We start from the raw sequence: 14731 nt of genomic DNA, 5'->3' as shown, positions 1-14731 counted from the left end.
TTTCTTGGGCTGCTGACCAGATTCAGATTCAGACTCTCTTTTCTCTATTGAGAAGTCCCTGATTTCTTCTCTCCAAACCTTCCTGTCTTCATTCCTTGCCTGGGGAAGTTTGACCCTTTCTTATTCTTTGATCTTGACTCATTCTTTATTTTTCCCTCCCTTAATCCTAGGAATGCCAGAAGAAATAAAATGGTGTCCCATGTGTGAATCCAGTGTGTAGACATATTTGTTTGGCTTGCCCTACGGGGAAGTGTGTACAGTTTGTGTTTAATTTAAATTAGTGGCCAGTATTTAAATATTGGGAAATTTCATGTAAGAATCCAGATTCCCAACTTCTCTTATAATTTGGAAGATCTGGCCAAATTAGGTCCGTTACTGTGGCAAAAATGAGTTGGAGTCCTTGAAAACATTATGCTAAGGGAAAGAAACCAGTCACACAAGACCACATATTTTTTGGTTCCATTTCTATGAAATGTCCAGAATAGGCAAATCTATAGACACAGAAAGTGGATTCGTGGTTGTCCAGGGCTAGGGGGAGTTGGAGGAAAATGAGGAGTGATTTTAAAGGGTACAGGGTTTCCTTGGCAGATGAAAATGTTCTAAAAGTTAATGGTGGTAATGGTTGCATAAATCTGTGATTATACTAAAAAATCACTGGCTTGTATCATTTGAATGCACAGTGTGTGAATTATAGCTCAATACAGGTATTAATAAATGAATTGGAGCTAAATAGCGTATATCTTCTTTAGGTTGGATACATGAATTCTCATTTATCCCTGTCCTCTTCTGTATTTATTCCGTATAGTGGGGTCCAACTGGCTTCTCTTACTTATGCTCTGTCACTGGCTTCTGTTGGCATTTGACTTTTTGGCCTCATTTAGCTCAACATTCATGAGCATTTTCCTCTTCTGGTATCTTTCTCAGAATTTCCCTTTTCTTGTCCTTTTCCTCATGAACTTTACCTTTAGCTGACTATCTCAGAGCACATCCTCTGTGGAATTTAATACCATAGAATAAAGAAAGGTATTTCCTTATCAGTAACATCACTGTCATATTAAACCCTATCAAACCAGACTTGGAAAAACATACAGTCTGAATTCTGGATTTCTTATACAAGTACTGTGCACTATGCCAACAGAAGAATAACAGGAAATGGTTTATAATCCCAAGTCATCTAAGTATTCTCCCCTGAACAGCCCCGCAGGGTGACCATGCGGGAGAAGCTGCAAGGCTGGAGATGGAGCTGGAAGAGCTGGCATTTTTAAACAGCTTGTTGACGGACTGGCTTGTGAGAAAACCAACATTACATTGAAACTCTTAGGGATACTTTAAATTGGTGGATTATATGGTTGCTTGATTAGGTTTGGGTTATGTAAACAGTGGAGTGTTTAGATTTAGGCTTGGCTGTTGGAGTCCAGGCAGCTGTTTGTACTTAAGTCCAGCAAGAAGTCTTGTTAATCAAAGAAGTGACTGAATTTCTTTCTTGCTCCCACCCCCGCCCGCTGCTTTTTTTGTACCTGTGTTGTTTTTCCTCCTGTCCAAACCCTTTGGGCTCAGGACTGTCAGGAGGCGAGTCAGAGCATTTTGAATTCTCCTCTGAGGACCAGGAACTTATTTTTTTGATTACATGGATGTGCCCCACAGATTTCCCTCACTGTGAGGTAATCACTTCATTTATCCAAGCTCTACAAAGCCTTTATTATTCCGGTTAGTTCATATTTTTGAAGCTAAGTCATCAGTTTGATGCATTTGTTGTAAAATGTGGTTTAACAGCTTGTTAGCACATTTATTTTTTTTTAATGGAACCCAAAGATATTTCATGCTTGAGCAGCAGTGGATTTAAGAGCCGATGAAAAGCTGCGCAAGCTGTGTACATTCATCACAAAACAATGGCACGAGAAAGTTGCAGAGCAGTGCACGGGGCTGGCACCAGCGGTGATGCAGGCTTTCTTCATGGGCTTGGGTTGCTTTTTTTCTGACCATGTCTTATAAATAACCAGTGCTGCATGATGCTTGTTGGTTTCAGGTCGTCTGGGATGCGCTGGATCATTTGAGCAGTCTGAGTTCATGTGGTTTTTCTACCCTCTGCGATGATTCTATTTTATTTTGTCCACAGAGCAAAGGGGAAACTGGGACTGTTGTTCTCTGCCTTCCTCATGTGGCTTTGTAAAGTTGTCTCAGATCTAACGGGTTGGAACTGAGCACTGTTGTAGAGCCTGGAGAGTGTCAGAGAGCCTTTGAAAAGTAAAAGGGGGAAAGCCACAGGCTCTTTCCACAGCCTCATCACAAATACAAACTAGGTCATTTTCCTGGGAGGCAGCAAAAGTGAACATTCTGTGTTTGACCAAAGCCAACCTCTTGGTTGAGAATTTTTGATAGTTTGGGGATGAAGTAGAGGCACACGGTCTCCTTTGACTAAATCCAGAGTTACCTTTGTATGTATGGGGCTAGGTGTTTGTTGGATTATATGATGTGCAGCTCTCGGGGAGAAACCTCATAAGAGTAGAACTGATGAACATGGACTTTTTGATTTAGCTAAAACATATTAGCTTATCTGTTTCCCCTTTTGCATTTCTATGCTATCAAGTGCATAAACTGAGCAACAGGGATTTTTTTTTTTTTTTTTTTTGGAATCAGTGACATTTTTTCCCACTGTTAGTTCAGAGCTCATATTTCCTTTATTTTCAAGCAATTAGAGAGTAAAGAAACGTATTAAGAGAAAGGAGGCAAGTTTCTTAGAGTTAATTTTTACATAGAGTGTGAGGGTAAAGATTTTGATTCTTTGCATTCTTTTACATTTGGATATCGAGTTGTCTCAGGATTATTTGTTGAAGAGAATATTCTTTTCTTCATCGAATAGCTGTGTACCTTTGTAGAAAATTAATTGTCCATAGATGTATGGGTTTGTTTCTGCAAATTTCGTTCAATTTCATTGATCATTATCTACCCTTATGCCAGTACCTAGAAGTTCAATTATAAATTCCTCTTTATCTTAAGTTACTTAAAAACTATTTTGAAATTTTCAAATTGAAGTGTTTCATGAGTAATCTCTTTATTGTTAAACTATATTTTTCTTTCACTGATTCAAAGAATGTGGATGTTCATATGATCATTTTATTTTCCTTGAAGTTCAGTAACTGTACTACGTATGACTGGTGTTGCTTTTATCAGTTTTTCTTGAATCATGACAAGTCTCTTTTAAACAGAAGATTCACATATACTTTATTTCAGGCAACTTTTCTTCTATTTCTGTTCATTTTTTTTGTTTGATTTTTATTCCTATTCTCTTCTTCAGAGAATTCAGTTATGTATATGTGATAGACCTCTATTATTTTTTAATCTTTCTTTTCATTCTGTATGATTTAATCAAGCTGTCCTATAGTTGTTTTTTTTTAATTATGAATTTTTGGGATTTTTTTTTAATTGCCTCAACTGTGGCTTTCAACATTGTAATGTATCTATATTTCTTTTCTTTTTTTTGAAACGTATTTATGGTAACTATTTTGAAGTCCTTGTCTGTTAAGTCAGACATCTGGCCCCTTTTGCATGCAGTTTCTACTGCCTGCTTTTTTTCCTCCCTGTGTATGGGGCACATAAAAAGAAAAATTACTTGTTTCTTTGAATGTTTCATGATATTTTTTGGTTAAAAACTTGCATTTTCAATAATATATTTTAGCAACTCAGGATATTGGTCCCTGCTCTAGGGTCTGTTGTTGTTTGCTTGTTTATTTGTTTAGTGACTTGTCTGGACTGTGGTAGTGAAGTCTGTTCCCCTCATTCTCAGTGTGAAGCTTCTGGTGTTACTCCACAGAGGGCATACCCACCTGATAGCTCCTCTAGTTGGAGGGATTGCTGTTTTGTTTTCAACATTGCCCTGGTCATAGATTGCACTACAGCCTTCTCCAATTAGTTTTGGACCCCTTTTAGGGGGTAGTTTTATGCCAGTCTTCGAGGTTTGTTCTGGCCATAGGAGGGTTCTTCTTAGCTATCTCTTTCCCTGGTTCTCTCAGGTAATCTAGCTGACCTGTAGTTTAGGTTTTTGTTCTTATGGAGCTCTCAGCCTCCTCCTAATTGTTAACTACCAAAATCTCCACTGTTTTGAAGAGTGTTTGGAGAGGCTTGAGCTTCCCTTATGTTTTGTCTCAAATAACTTATGTTAGATTTTTTGAGTAGAGCTTAGAACCTCTCTATTCTTAATGGCCAACATCTCCCCTGGGCAGATAATGGGGACAGTTTTTTTTTTCTTAGGATGGCATTCCTGATTCATCAGCAGGATACTAGGTAGAAGCAGGAGCAGCTGGTCTCTTCAGCTTCTCCTGGTCTAGAACTTTCATGCTGTGAGGGAACTGGAATGAAGTTGATCAGGGCTGTAGTATTCTCAGGCACCTGCTATGTCTGGTATTGAGCTTCTGTCCTATAATTTGGTAGCTAGGGGGAGATGAGGAGCCCCTGACTCTTTGGCTGAACTCGCAATTTAGGCTCTGCAGTGTGAAATTGGGAGAGAATGAGAAATACTGATGGGCTAGTCCTAGTGGCAAGATACTATAGACCTTGACTGTGAGCTGGAGTGGAGTTTCTTGTCACGTTGAACTGGAGGTGGGTAGGGAAGTAGCAGGTGATGGCTCAAGTGCCACAAATTCTCACTGTTCTTACCAAGACTTAGATTTTCTTAAATAAATGTCTTGGATAATGTTCTCCATTTGCTGTATGCCCTTAGGATAATTTCCAAAAAAAAATTTTTTTTTTAAGTATCAGCTCCATTTTCTTTTCTCTTTATTTCTTCTTTATAAAAAATCTTTAAAAAAATTTCATTTCCTCCTATTATTTGAAGACCTGTATCTATATTTTGTGTCCTTCTTAATTTTTTAAAATTACATATATCATCTGCTTGAGTGTGGGGATTTGTCTGATTCCTTAAATAGTTTCTGTTAGGCTGTGTGTTTCATTTGTACTTATATTCCTTTACTTTTTGCTTTTGAGTTTCTTTTCATAAGTTCATAGCTAGTTCTTTTCTCATTATTACTTCCCTTTGAGACAGTGAGGCTATTTTCAAATGTGTTTTGAGAATGGGCAGGAAGGCTGAAACAGTGTTAAATTTCTGTTTGGATTTGTTTTCTTCAGTATCTCCTCACTGAATCTTGTAAAAAATTCTTTGATGGGGAACACATCCCTTTCAATCTCTGTGTGGCTTAAAGCAATGTCCATCTAGTTATACTCTGTTGCTGTGACCTGGGGATGACTTTCTCATCTCTTCCTCGGCAGTGCCTCATTTCCAGAAGGTCCCTCCAGGTTCCTAGGACAGGCCATACACAATTAGAAATGGCATGTCTATTTCATCTTCAGCTTCACCTCTCCTGCTGTTCTTTGGTTTCAGGTTGGGTCTCTTGAGGGACATTATCTGCCTTTTCCCATGCTCAGTACACAGACTTCAATTTCGTTACTAACAAAGAATCACGAGACAGGCCTTCCAATACTGTGCCTTATTAAGCAAGAATCCTGTTTCTTGATCAGTGTCTGAGGGGTTCTGGGTCCCCTTCGCCAAAGTTCTCCTTAAGACCCAAATATCACTGTTTAGGTGTATATCTTCTTTGTAGTTTTCATTTCTGGTAGTATCCTTTTTCTTATTACACTAAAGATGAAGTTGGTTTTTATTTTTTAAATTTTTTATTCATTTTTTTTATTTTCTTAAAGATTTTATTTATTTATTTTTATTTATTTGAAAGAGAGAGAGAGAGAGAGAATGAACTGGGGGAGATGCAGAGGGAGGAGAAAGGGGGAGTGACAAGTAGACTCCCTATGGAACCCAACATGGTGTCCCATCCCAGGACCCCAAGATCATGACTTGAGCTGAAGTCAGGTGCTACCCAGGCACCTTGCTGATCTTTCTGACATCTTGTTAGCAGTTTTAAAATTTCTCCTTTCATGGTATTTCTGCCTTCATTTTTGTGTGTAATCTCTAACAGGATTGATACAATATTTTGTTTAATGTTTTGGATTTATATTATCTGTTTCTTTTGTCTTAGATACTACTCTTAAATTGCTTAACACTTTTCCTAATGTCTTAGTGTCAATCAGTATTAATTGCTCCTCTAAAGAGATCAAGCTCCTGATAGTCTTCTCTTATTAGTTCCCCCTCCTACCCCCAAGATCTTACCGTGCCTTCCATATTTTGTTGCACTCATCTTGTAGTTAGGATCTAGATCTGCCATGGAGCAGACTTCACAGACAGCTGTTCTGAGACTGGATTCTGCTACAAAAAATATGGTTCTTTAATTAATGCTCTCCTCCACCTGCACCAGGCTAAATACTCCTATTTTATTCGATTTTTGCATTAAAAATTGGAGTACTTCAAAGAAGGTTGTGTTCATGAAATTTGAGTACTCAGATGCTTCTGGGTACTAAAGAGCAAGGAATTAAATCTCTGTGCATTCAAGGAATATTGATAGAAACCTTTGAGACATACTGCATTATATCTGGCTGCTTTTTCACAAAAGTTCACCTTATTGGTGGTACATGTTGAATAATTGAATAAAAAATAAGTGAATTGCATAGGACATTTACATCAGTAGAAATAAAGTGCTGACTTTCTATATTTCTCTGAGCTATAGGGTATAGCTTTAGGTCAATCGCACTTTTGGTTGGATGTTGATATATGGACCTTGAGGTTGTTTTCCTTAAACAACCTCAAAATTGATGACCATTTTCTATTTTAACTACTGGGCTTGAAGTAAGGCAGGTAAATGAGATGACAGTTGGATATAAATGTATATAATTTTCCATTGAAGACTGACTCTGAAAAGGAAAGTTTCCCTGTGGCAGGAAGGGTTACTGGAGGAGGTGACAGCATGGAAATAGCCCTGAAATCACAATCAGATGATTTGCATTTGTGTCTTAATTCTGTTATTTTCTAGTCTTTAGGCCTTGGATAAATTCTTTTATCATGTTAACTTTTAATCTGTAAACTGATGAGAATACCTATTTCACAGAATTATTTTAAGGATTATTTGAAAGCCACTGAGTTAGAGACTGTCAGTGAATGGTAATTGATCCTAAACCTACTAGAAAGTTCTCTCTCTCTCTCTCTATATATATATATATGCCTATATATATAGGCATAAATAATATATGCATATATTATATGCATATATGGGCATATTTATATAGGCATATATAATTTCAAAAACTATAACACAGAAAGGTATATTTGTATAATTAAATTTTGTGGCATATAATGATAGATAGACTACTAGCTGAAATGATCATTTCCCTTTCCTCTTTACTAATAGAAACCTAGAATTATTGAGGGTGGTAATGTACCCAGCTAAACTCCTGTGTTTTACAAGCCTCCCTTCAGATACAGGTGATAAATAAAACACAAATGGTTACTAGGGATGGGACTTCTGAAAAACTGTTGAGTGAATGACACAGTTGACACTGGGTGAAACAGATAATACATGAAATAGATGATCACTTGAGAAGAAAATGGAAAGATGTCCTCGAAGATCTAAGAAAAGCTGCTGCTTTGCTAGAGGCTGCTGTAACTAATTCCATTATATGTGTGGAATATGTGGAGGCCGAGAAAAATCAAGGCCATTCCACCTCAAGTTCAGCGTTAGCACAAGTTCAGCCATCCCAGGCCCCTGTGAATAAGAGCTGAAATTTACATTACTTCAGTTACAGGAAGAAAACAGCTTACAGCTTAACGTCCTAGAAAGCCCCATATTAGAATAAGAACAGATAAATAAATAAAAATTAAAAAAAAAAAAAAAGCAAGCCAGGGATCCCTGGGTGGCGCAGCGGTTTGGCGCCTGCCTTTGGCCCAGGGCGCGATCCTGGACACCCGGGATCGAATCCCACGTCGGGCTCCCGGTGCTTCTCCCTCTGCCTCTCTCTCTCTCTGTGACTATCATAAATAAATAAAAATTAAAAAAAAAAAAAAAAAAAAAAAAAAAAGAACAGAGCCCAAGCCAAGGGCAGGAAGCCCCATATTAGAATAAGAACAGAGCTCAATGCCCTTGAAAGCCCCATATCAAAATGTAAACAGAACTTGAGAAATTCCTCCACCCCTTCTGAAAATCCCCTACCTAGACCAGCCTATAAAAAACCCAGCTGTAACCCACTTCGGGGTCCAAGTCCCTGCTCCGCTCTGTCGGGTACACTTGGACCCAAGCTCGAGCTTGTAAATAAACCCTCGTGTGTTTGCATCGGTGTCGGCTCCTTGGTGGTTTCTCGGATTCGCAATCTTGGGCACAACAGAATATAATTCAGGTGTGACAGCAAATACATTTTCACATATTCAAGATCTCAGAACTTGCATAATGATTAGGTCACTTGAAGGAGAATATTTTTCTTTTTAAAGGTTTTATTTATTTATTTTTTAACATGATCTCTACACCCAACATGGGGCTCAAACTCACAGTCTTGAAATCAAGAGTCGCATGCCCCACTGACTAAGCCAGCCAGGTGCCCCGAGAATATTTTTAACATCAAGATCAAATGTATATTATTTCCTTTAATTAATGAAAATCCCCCACTTAAAGTTTTTTTTCTTAGTATTGTGATAATTATTTTGTTGAGTGTTTTGTTTTTCTTAAAGTTTCTAAATTCCTTTATTTTTCCAGAACATGTTTTTGTAGGTCTAAATTAATGCAAGCTTTTGATTATACAGGATATCCGAATATTACAGGGTTTCTGTCTTTCTCATTTAGTCTCTCCTCCCTCCCTTATCTCCTTTTTCATTTCCTCTTTTTTTCAACTTTTAAATTTTTAAATTTTTAAATTTTCTACTATGGCTTCTCATATTTCATCATGTTGCCTCCCCTCTCTCCTCTGCAGGATTGCCCCAGAGTTTCTTGGATCCTATATTCTCTTTTCTGGGTTTTCTGGCTCCTACCCAATTTCCCGGAAAAGAACCTTGGAAGCTATTTTCTTTCTTATATGTTTTGTATGCATTAAAATGTCTTTGTTCTGCTCTCACACTCAACTGATAACAAGATTGGCTGTTAAATTCCCCGTTCAAAAGTCATTTAGCCTTGGGGCTTGAAGGCACTGCCCCAGTGTTTTTTATTATTCAGGATGTTTATTTACATTGTGTGTGATCTGGGTATTTTTACATACAGGATTCTTTTAGAATCTTTTTTTTTTTTTTTTTTCCCATTGATGTGCTGAAATTTCTTGAAGATATATCTAAATGAGGGCTTTTTTGGGGGTGTAGGGTTGGCTCATTTATTTTCCTGGGGGCTCATTGGCATTTCTCATTCTAATTTTTCTTCAATCCAAGGGAATTTCCATTGCTTATTTGAAAATTTCCTTTTACCTCTTTCTCTTCTTATATTTATGAGACTTATTTGTTGGCCATTGGATCTCTATAGTTCATTTCTTTTCACTGATAATTTCCACTTTTATTTTGCTTTACATTCTTTGACATTTCCTCAAGTTCTTCTATTATTTCTATTTTATAAAATCACAATTTTATTCCTAAATATTCTTTCTTGTTCTTTGATGGAGTGATTGCCAGTGGGTATGGGGTTTCTTATTTGTAGTGATGAAGTATTCTAAAATTAGATTGTGCTGATATTTGCACAACTCTGCAAATGTACTAAAAACATTTAATTGTATACTTTCAACGGATGATTTTTATGGTATGTGAAATATATTTTAAAGTTGTTAAAAAGAAAAATACAGACTGTAGAGGGATGGGATAAGATCCAGATAACAGAGGATTTATTCTTGGTTAAGAGTTTCACTGTAATCAGATAAAAGACATTTCTCAGGTTAATTTTGCATTACTCTTTTTTTCCTATAAAGACCATCATTGCTGTTGATCTTAACTGGATTTCATTTGTACAAAAATATACTGTGAATCCTATGCTATGTAATTTTCCCTTTGTCCCCATTCTCCTGACTGATAACTTCTGCTGGTGGTCATCAGCATTTTGAACGTGAAGTTTTAAGCCCCATCTTCTAGATGACAACAGTCTCTCCTAGTCTGCAAACAGATCCCAGCATCGACTTCGTTATCTTTTCCATCCTCCCTTTCTGCCTGAAATAATTTTGAGTCATTCCTGCCCACAGACTAGGATGTCCAGCTGTGTGGACTCCTACGTGGAACTCTTTTCCTTAGAGCTGTACACACATTGTTCCCATCACTTAGCACCTGGAAGTCAAAATGAGCTATACCTGGGTCTAGAGGCACAGCCACTACATCTTCTCAAGTTATGAACCTGTTGTATAATTACCTCCTATCAGTGAGCAAGTAAGAAAAAAACAAAACAAAACAAAACAAAACAAAGAAAAAAACAACTTGAGAAATGCTAGGCCACTCATTGCATAATCCTTGTTTATTTAAAGAAGGTATTTAAAATATTTCCCAGTCTTTCTTGTTAATACCTACTTTCTGTTTTATTTAGAAGTTTGGGATAGAATACTATGGAAGAGAGAGATTATTATTTTTTTAATTTAAATAAAATTAAATTAAGAGGAGGGAATGGACTACATACTCTTCCAGAAATATGCAACCTAAAACCAGGCAGAATCAGATGTTAAACACTTCAGACCTACAGATGCCTCTGCATTTATACTTCATTATAAAGGAGATGTCTCCAGTTTTCTGCAGGAAGATCCATTTACAACAAAGCAGTTAATCCATAGCAAATATTCCTTATTAGATACTTCAGATACTAACTAATCAGGTAATCACAGGGCAGAAGGGTCCCCTCTCAGAAAACAAAGTGAAAAGAACCAATTCCAAAGATAAAAGTCTAAATTTTATCTTTATGATTTTGGGTAGCTTTTTGTGGTACTGGTTATCATGCACTGGTTTTCCCTAACTCATACTGGGCTTTCACATCTGTGTGCTGATTTTTTACATTTTACTTTCTTTGGGCTAAAATATTTTTAATATATAGGGTTGAAAACTGTAAATGACAGTAAAAAGGATCTTCGGTAGCTTTCATAGTGACCAGCACTTTTATAGTAATTTTCTGCCTCCAAGAAATTCTGCCTATAATTGAACTTCATGGAAGCTCTCCATCCTGGTGGAGGATACCTGCACTGTTGAGTTCCCAACAAGGCTGAAATCTTGGTCTTAGGCAATGAGGCAATTGCTAGTAGCTATACTATCCCTCTCCACAAAAAGGATTCCCTCATTTCTGTCTTTTTTTTTCCTTTTTTCCTTTTTTCTTCTTTCTGTTCTGATTGGATTGGTTGATTGATTGAAGTCCTCAGTTTTCTCCCAGCAGACCAAGCCAGTCATACCTAGAGATATTAGATATCAATAGCTTTTGCCTCTCAGGGGACACATTTTTGGGGTAAAAGTGGCCAGTGACAGGTCTATATTTTTATCAGGAAGCCAAGATTTATGGCATATATTCAGTGTCTACTATTTGGCACAGAGTTGTAAGGAGAGACATTCAAGACATATGAAACAAGATTTCTCTGCTCTATATCCAAAGGAGACACACATCCATGACACAATTTGAAAGCAACAGAAAAGAAAGAGAATTCAGTGCCAAATTGTGTGGTAAAGGTTACAAAGAGCTGTGGTTCGCCGTATGTAAAATATTTATCTTGATCTGACCCTTGGGCCTACCCTTTGACCACTAACGTTGTTTTAATCCTTTATGTTTAATTGCAGGCCTGTCAGGCTCAAATATTTATAGGAATCAGACAGGCACTAGATAACTAACTAAGGGACCTTAGAGATGTTCATTTTCACCACAAGGTTTTTAAACTCAAAAGGATTTATGTCCATGAACAACCAATCACAGTGGTAGCATACTAAGCCAAAAGAGAAAAATGACATACAAAGGGACGCTGAAGAAATTCCTATTTTTTTCATTTTAACTGACTTATTTCACATCTACACGAAAGAGAAATGTTACCATAGGTTAGCGTTAATAATGATTTAGGAACTATATGTATTCTTGCTGGCAGACTTGGGGCTTTGTCCTCTAAGAAAGCAACCGAAAAACAGACATAATAAGAATGGTATTAAGCAGAGCTGATGCCAGTTGGGATGGTGACTTTTAGATATAACCTAAATAAATGTATTACATATCCTATGGTTATGAGACAATGGAAAAACAGGCAGTACTTTTTCCTGATAATTTTTGTTATTAGATTATAAGCACAAAGCTAAGAATTCAGTTCAAAGTACAATGGAAAATGATTCTCTTACTACTGCCAATCCCAAAGAAGGCCCTTTTCTTTATTTTTAAAAAGACTTATTTATTTATTTTAGTGGAGGGAGAGCAGAGGGGAGTTATAAGCAGACTCTGCAGAGTGTGAGGCCTTATGGGGGACTTGATCCCATGACCCTGAGATCATGACCCAGGCTGAAATCAAGAGTTGGACGCTTAACCACTGTGCCACCCAGGTGCCTCAGAAAGTCCCTTTCTATACGTTCTTGCATATATCCTTTTAAAATTTTGTCTGCTTATACATGTATCAGTATATATATATATATATATATATATATATATATTCTTCTAAAATATTTTTTAGCATAAATAGTTACATATATACTGTGCTGATCCTTCTTTTTATTTAACAAAATAGCTTGGAGATTATTCCATGTTATATGTATGATTATGCCTCTTAGATTTTAACTATGCTTTGGCTTTTGGCCAAGATGGAGTAACAAAAATTGCATTGATCCTTCCGACTGAAGCAACCCTCCTCTTCTTCCACTCCACCTCCCCTCCCCACTACACACACACACACACACACACACACACGATTTGAGACAACACTTTTCAAAGACATTGGGCATCAGGCATCAAAAGACAGTGATCTTTGAGAGATGAGAAAACAAAAGAGGTAAACCCTGCTCTTGACCCAGTTGACTGCCTTGGCTTTCCAAGACATCACACAGCAGGAAGAACCCAGCAAAACCTGGCTGACTCTCTGAGGTGAAGAGACAGAGCTAAATGAAAGAAGCACCGCAGAGATCTGCATAGGGTCCACCTGGAGTATGCAGCAGTGCCGTGTAGTACTGAGCTTAGCACTGATGAATGTGTCTGAAAGGATGGGAGGCAACAGTGCCTGGCACTCATATAGGACAGGAAATGGTGCCTGTTTTCATCAGCCACACAGAGTATTGGAGTAAATTACTCAGAAAGGTCTGACTTAATAGTGGGAGAATAATTAGCCAAGGACTAAGCATGGCTCTGGTTCCAGCTAATGAATCTTAAACAAGACCTAACAGGATCAAACTCTAAGAAATTTAACTGCATTGTAAACCAAAACTAAAAAAATATTTGCAGAAACACAACAATATCCAACATCTAAAAAAGTAGCATTCATAGTCTCTGGCATCCATGCCAATGATTACAAGCATACAAAAAGCAAGAAAATATGACCCATAATGAGAAAAATTAATCCATGGAAATCAATGCAGACAATAGAAGTCATGGACAAAGACCTTGAAAGCGTTACTGTAACTTTTAATATAAAAATTGAAGAAGTTAAATAGAGACATGGCAGGCATAAAGAAAAATTCCCAAGCCAAACTATTAGAGATGAAACTACAACATGTGAGGTGAAAAATACACTGGATTGGGTTTGTGACAGACTAGATATCTCAGAAGAAAAGAGTAGTAAACTTGAAAACATAATAATAATAATACTTTCTGAAAGGAAAGTATTTTTTTAAAGGGAAAAAGTGTCAGGAAACTATAGGACAACTTCAGATGTACATGTAATTGGAGCCATAAAGGACAGTAGAAAGAATTGGAACAGAAAAAAGCAGTTGAATAAATAACGGTCTACATTTTCTTAATTTTATGAAAACTACAAACCTGCAAATCCAAGATTAACAAACTCCAGGTACAGGCAATTTGAAGAAAACACCAAAGCACATCATAATCAAATTGCTCAAATCTAGTGGTAAAAAGAAAATCTGAAAACTTCAACCAAGGATAAAAGCTCACTAATTATGTGCAGGGTAAGAAAGATAAAGATGACATATTTCTCATCAGAAGCAATGCAAATAAGAAGGCAGTGGTGAAGCACTTTCAAAGTACTTAAGAGAAAAAAAAATAAATTGTTAATCCAGAATACTAAATCTATTGAAAACACCTTCTAAAATGAATGTGAAATAGACTTTTCAGACATATAAAAGCTTAAATAATTCATCACAGCAGACTTATTATAAGAAATGGTAAAATCCTTCAGTGAGAAGGAAAATTATACCAGATAGAGGTCTGAATCTACTCAAAAAAATAAGAGTACCAGAAATAATGACTGCATAGGTATACATATGGCTTTTCTTTATTACAGTAGCCTTGTATACCATAACATCTGCCTGGTGATGAAATCACTATTTATGTGAAAAAAAAACACAAAAGAGGGACAACCTGGTACAGTGAACGCTATGAAATGGTGATCACCTTCTAAAATGAAACTACATTCACTGCAATGAAATATCAAATAGTTATCTTACAAGTTCAATTTGAAGTAATCCTTTCTGTTGAAGTATTACAGAAAAAGCACACAAATAAAAATTTAAAAAATTCAGCTTATTGAATTCACAGAGTACACTTGTGTAACACCCAGTGTAGGACCCAGATCAAGAAACAGAGTATTACTAACATTCCAGAAACTCATCTTGCACTTCCTTCCAACAGCTATCTCCTCTCAAAGGGCACCCTAACTTCTAACACTATAAATTAGCCTTGCCTGTTTTGTAATTTTATACAATTACAATCAAAGTATTTACTTAAAAAAATCT

Source organism: Canis lupus, chromosome 24 (genome assembly GCF_003254725.2).
Source record: "Canis lupus dingo isolate Sandy chromosome 24, ASM325472v2, whole genome shotgun sequence".
Taxonomy (NCBI): Eukaryota; Metazoa; Chordata; class Mammalia; order Carnivora; family Canidae; genus Canis; species Canis lupus.
Note: the sequence above shows the minus strand (reverse complement) of the source record.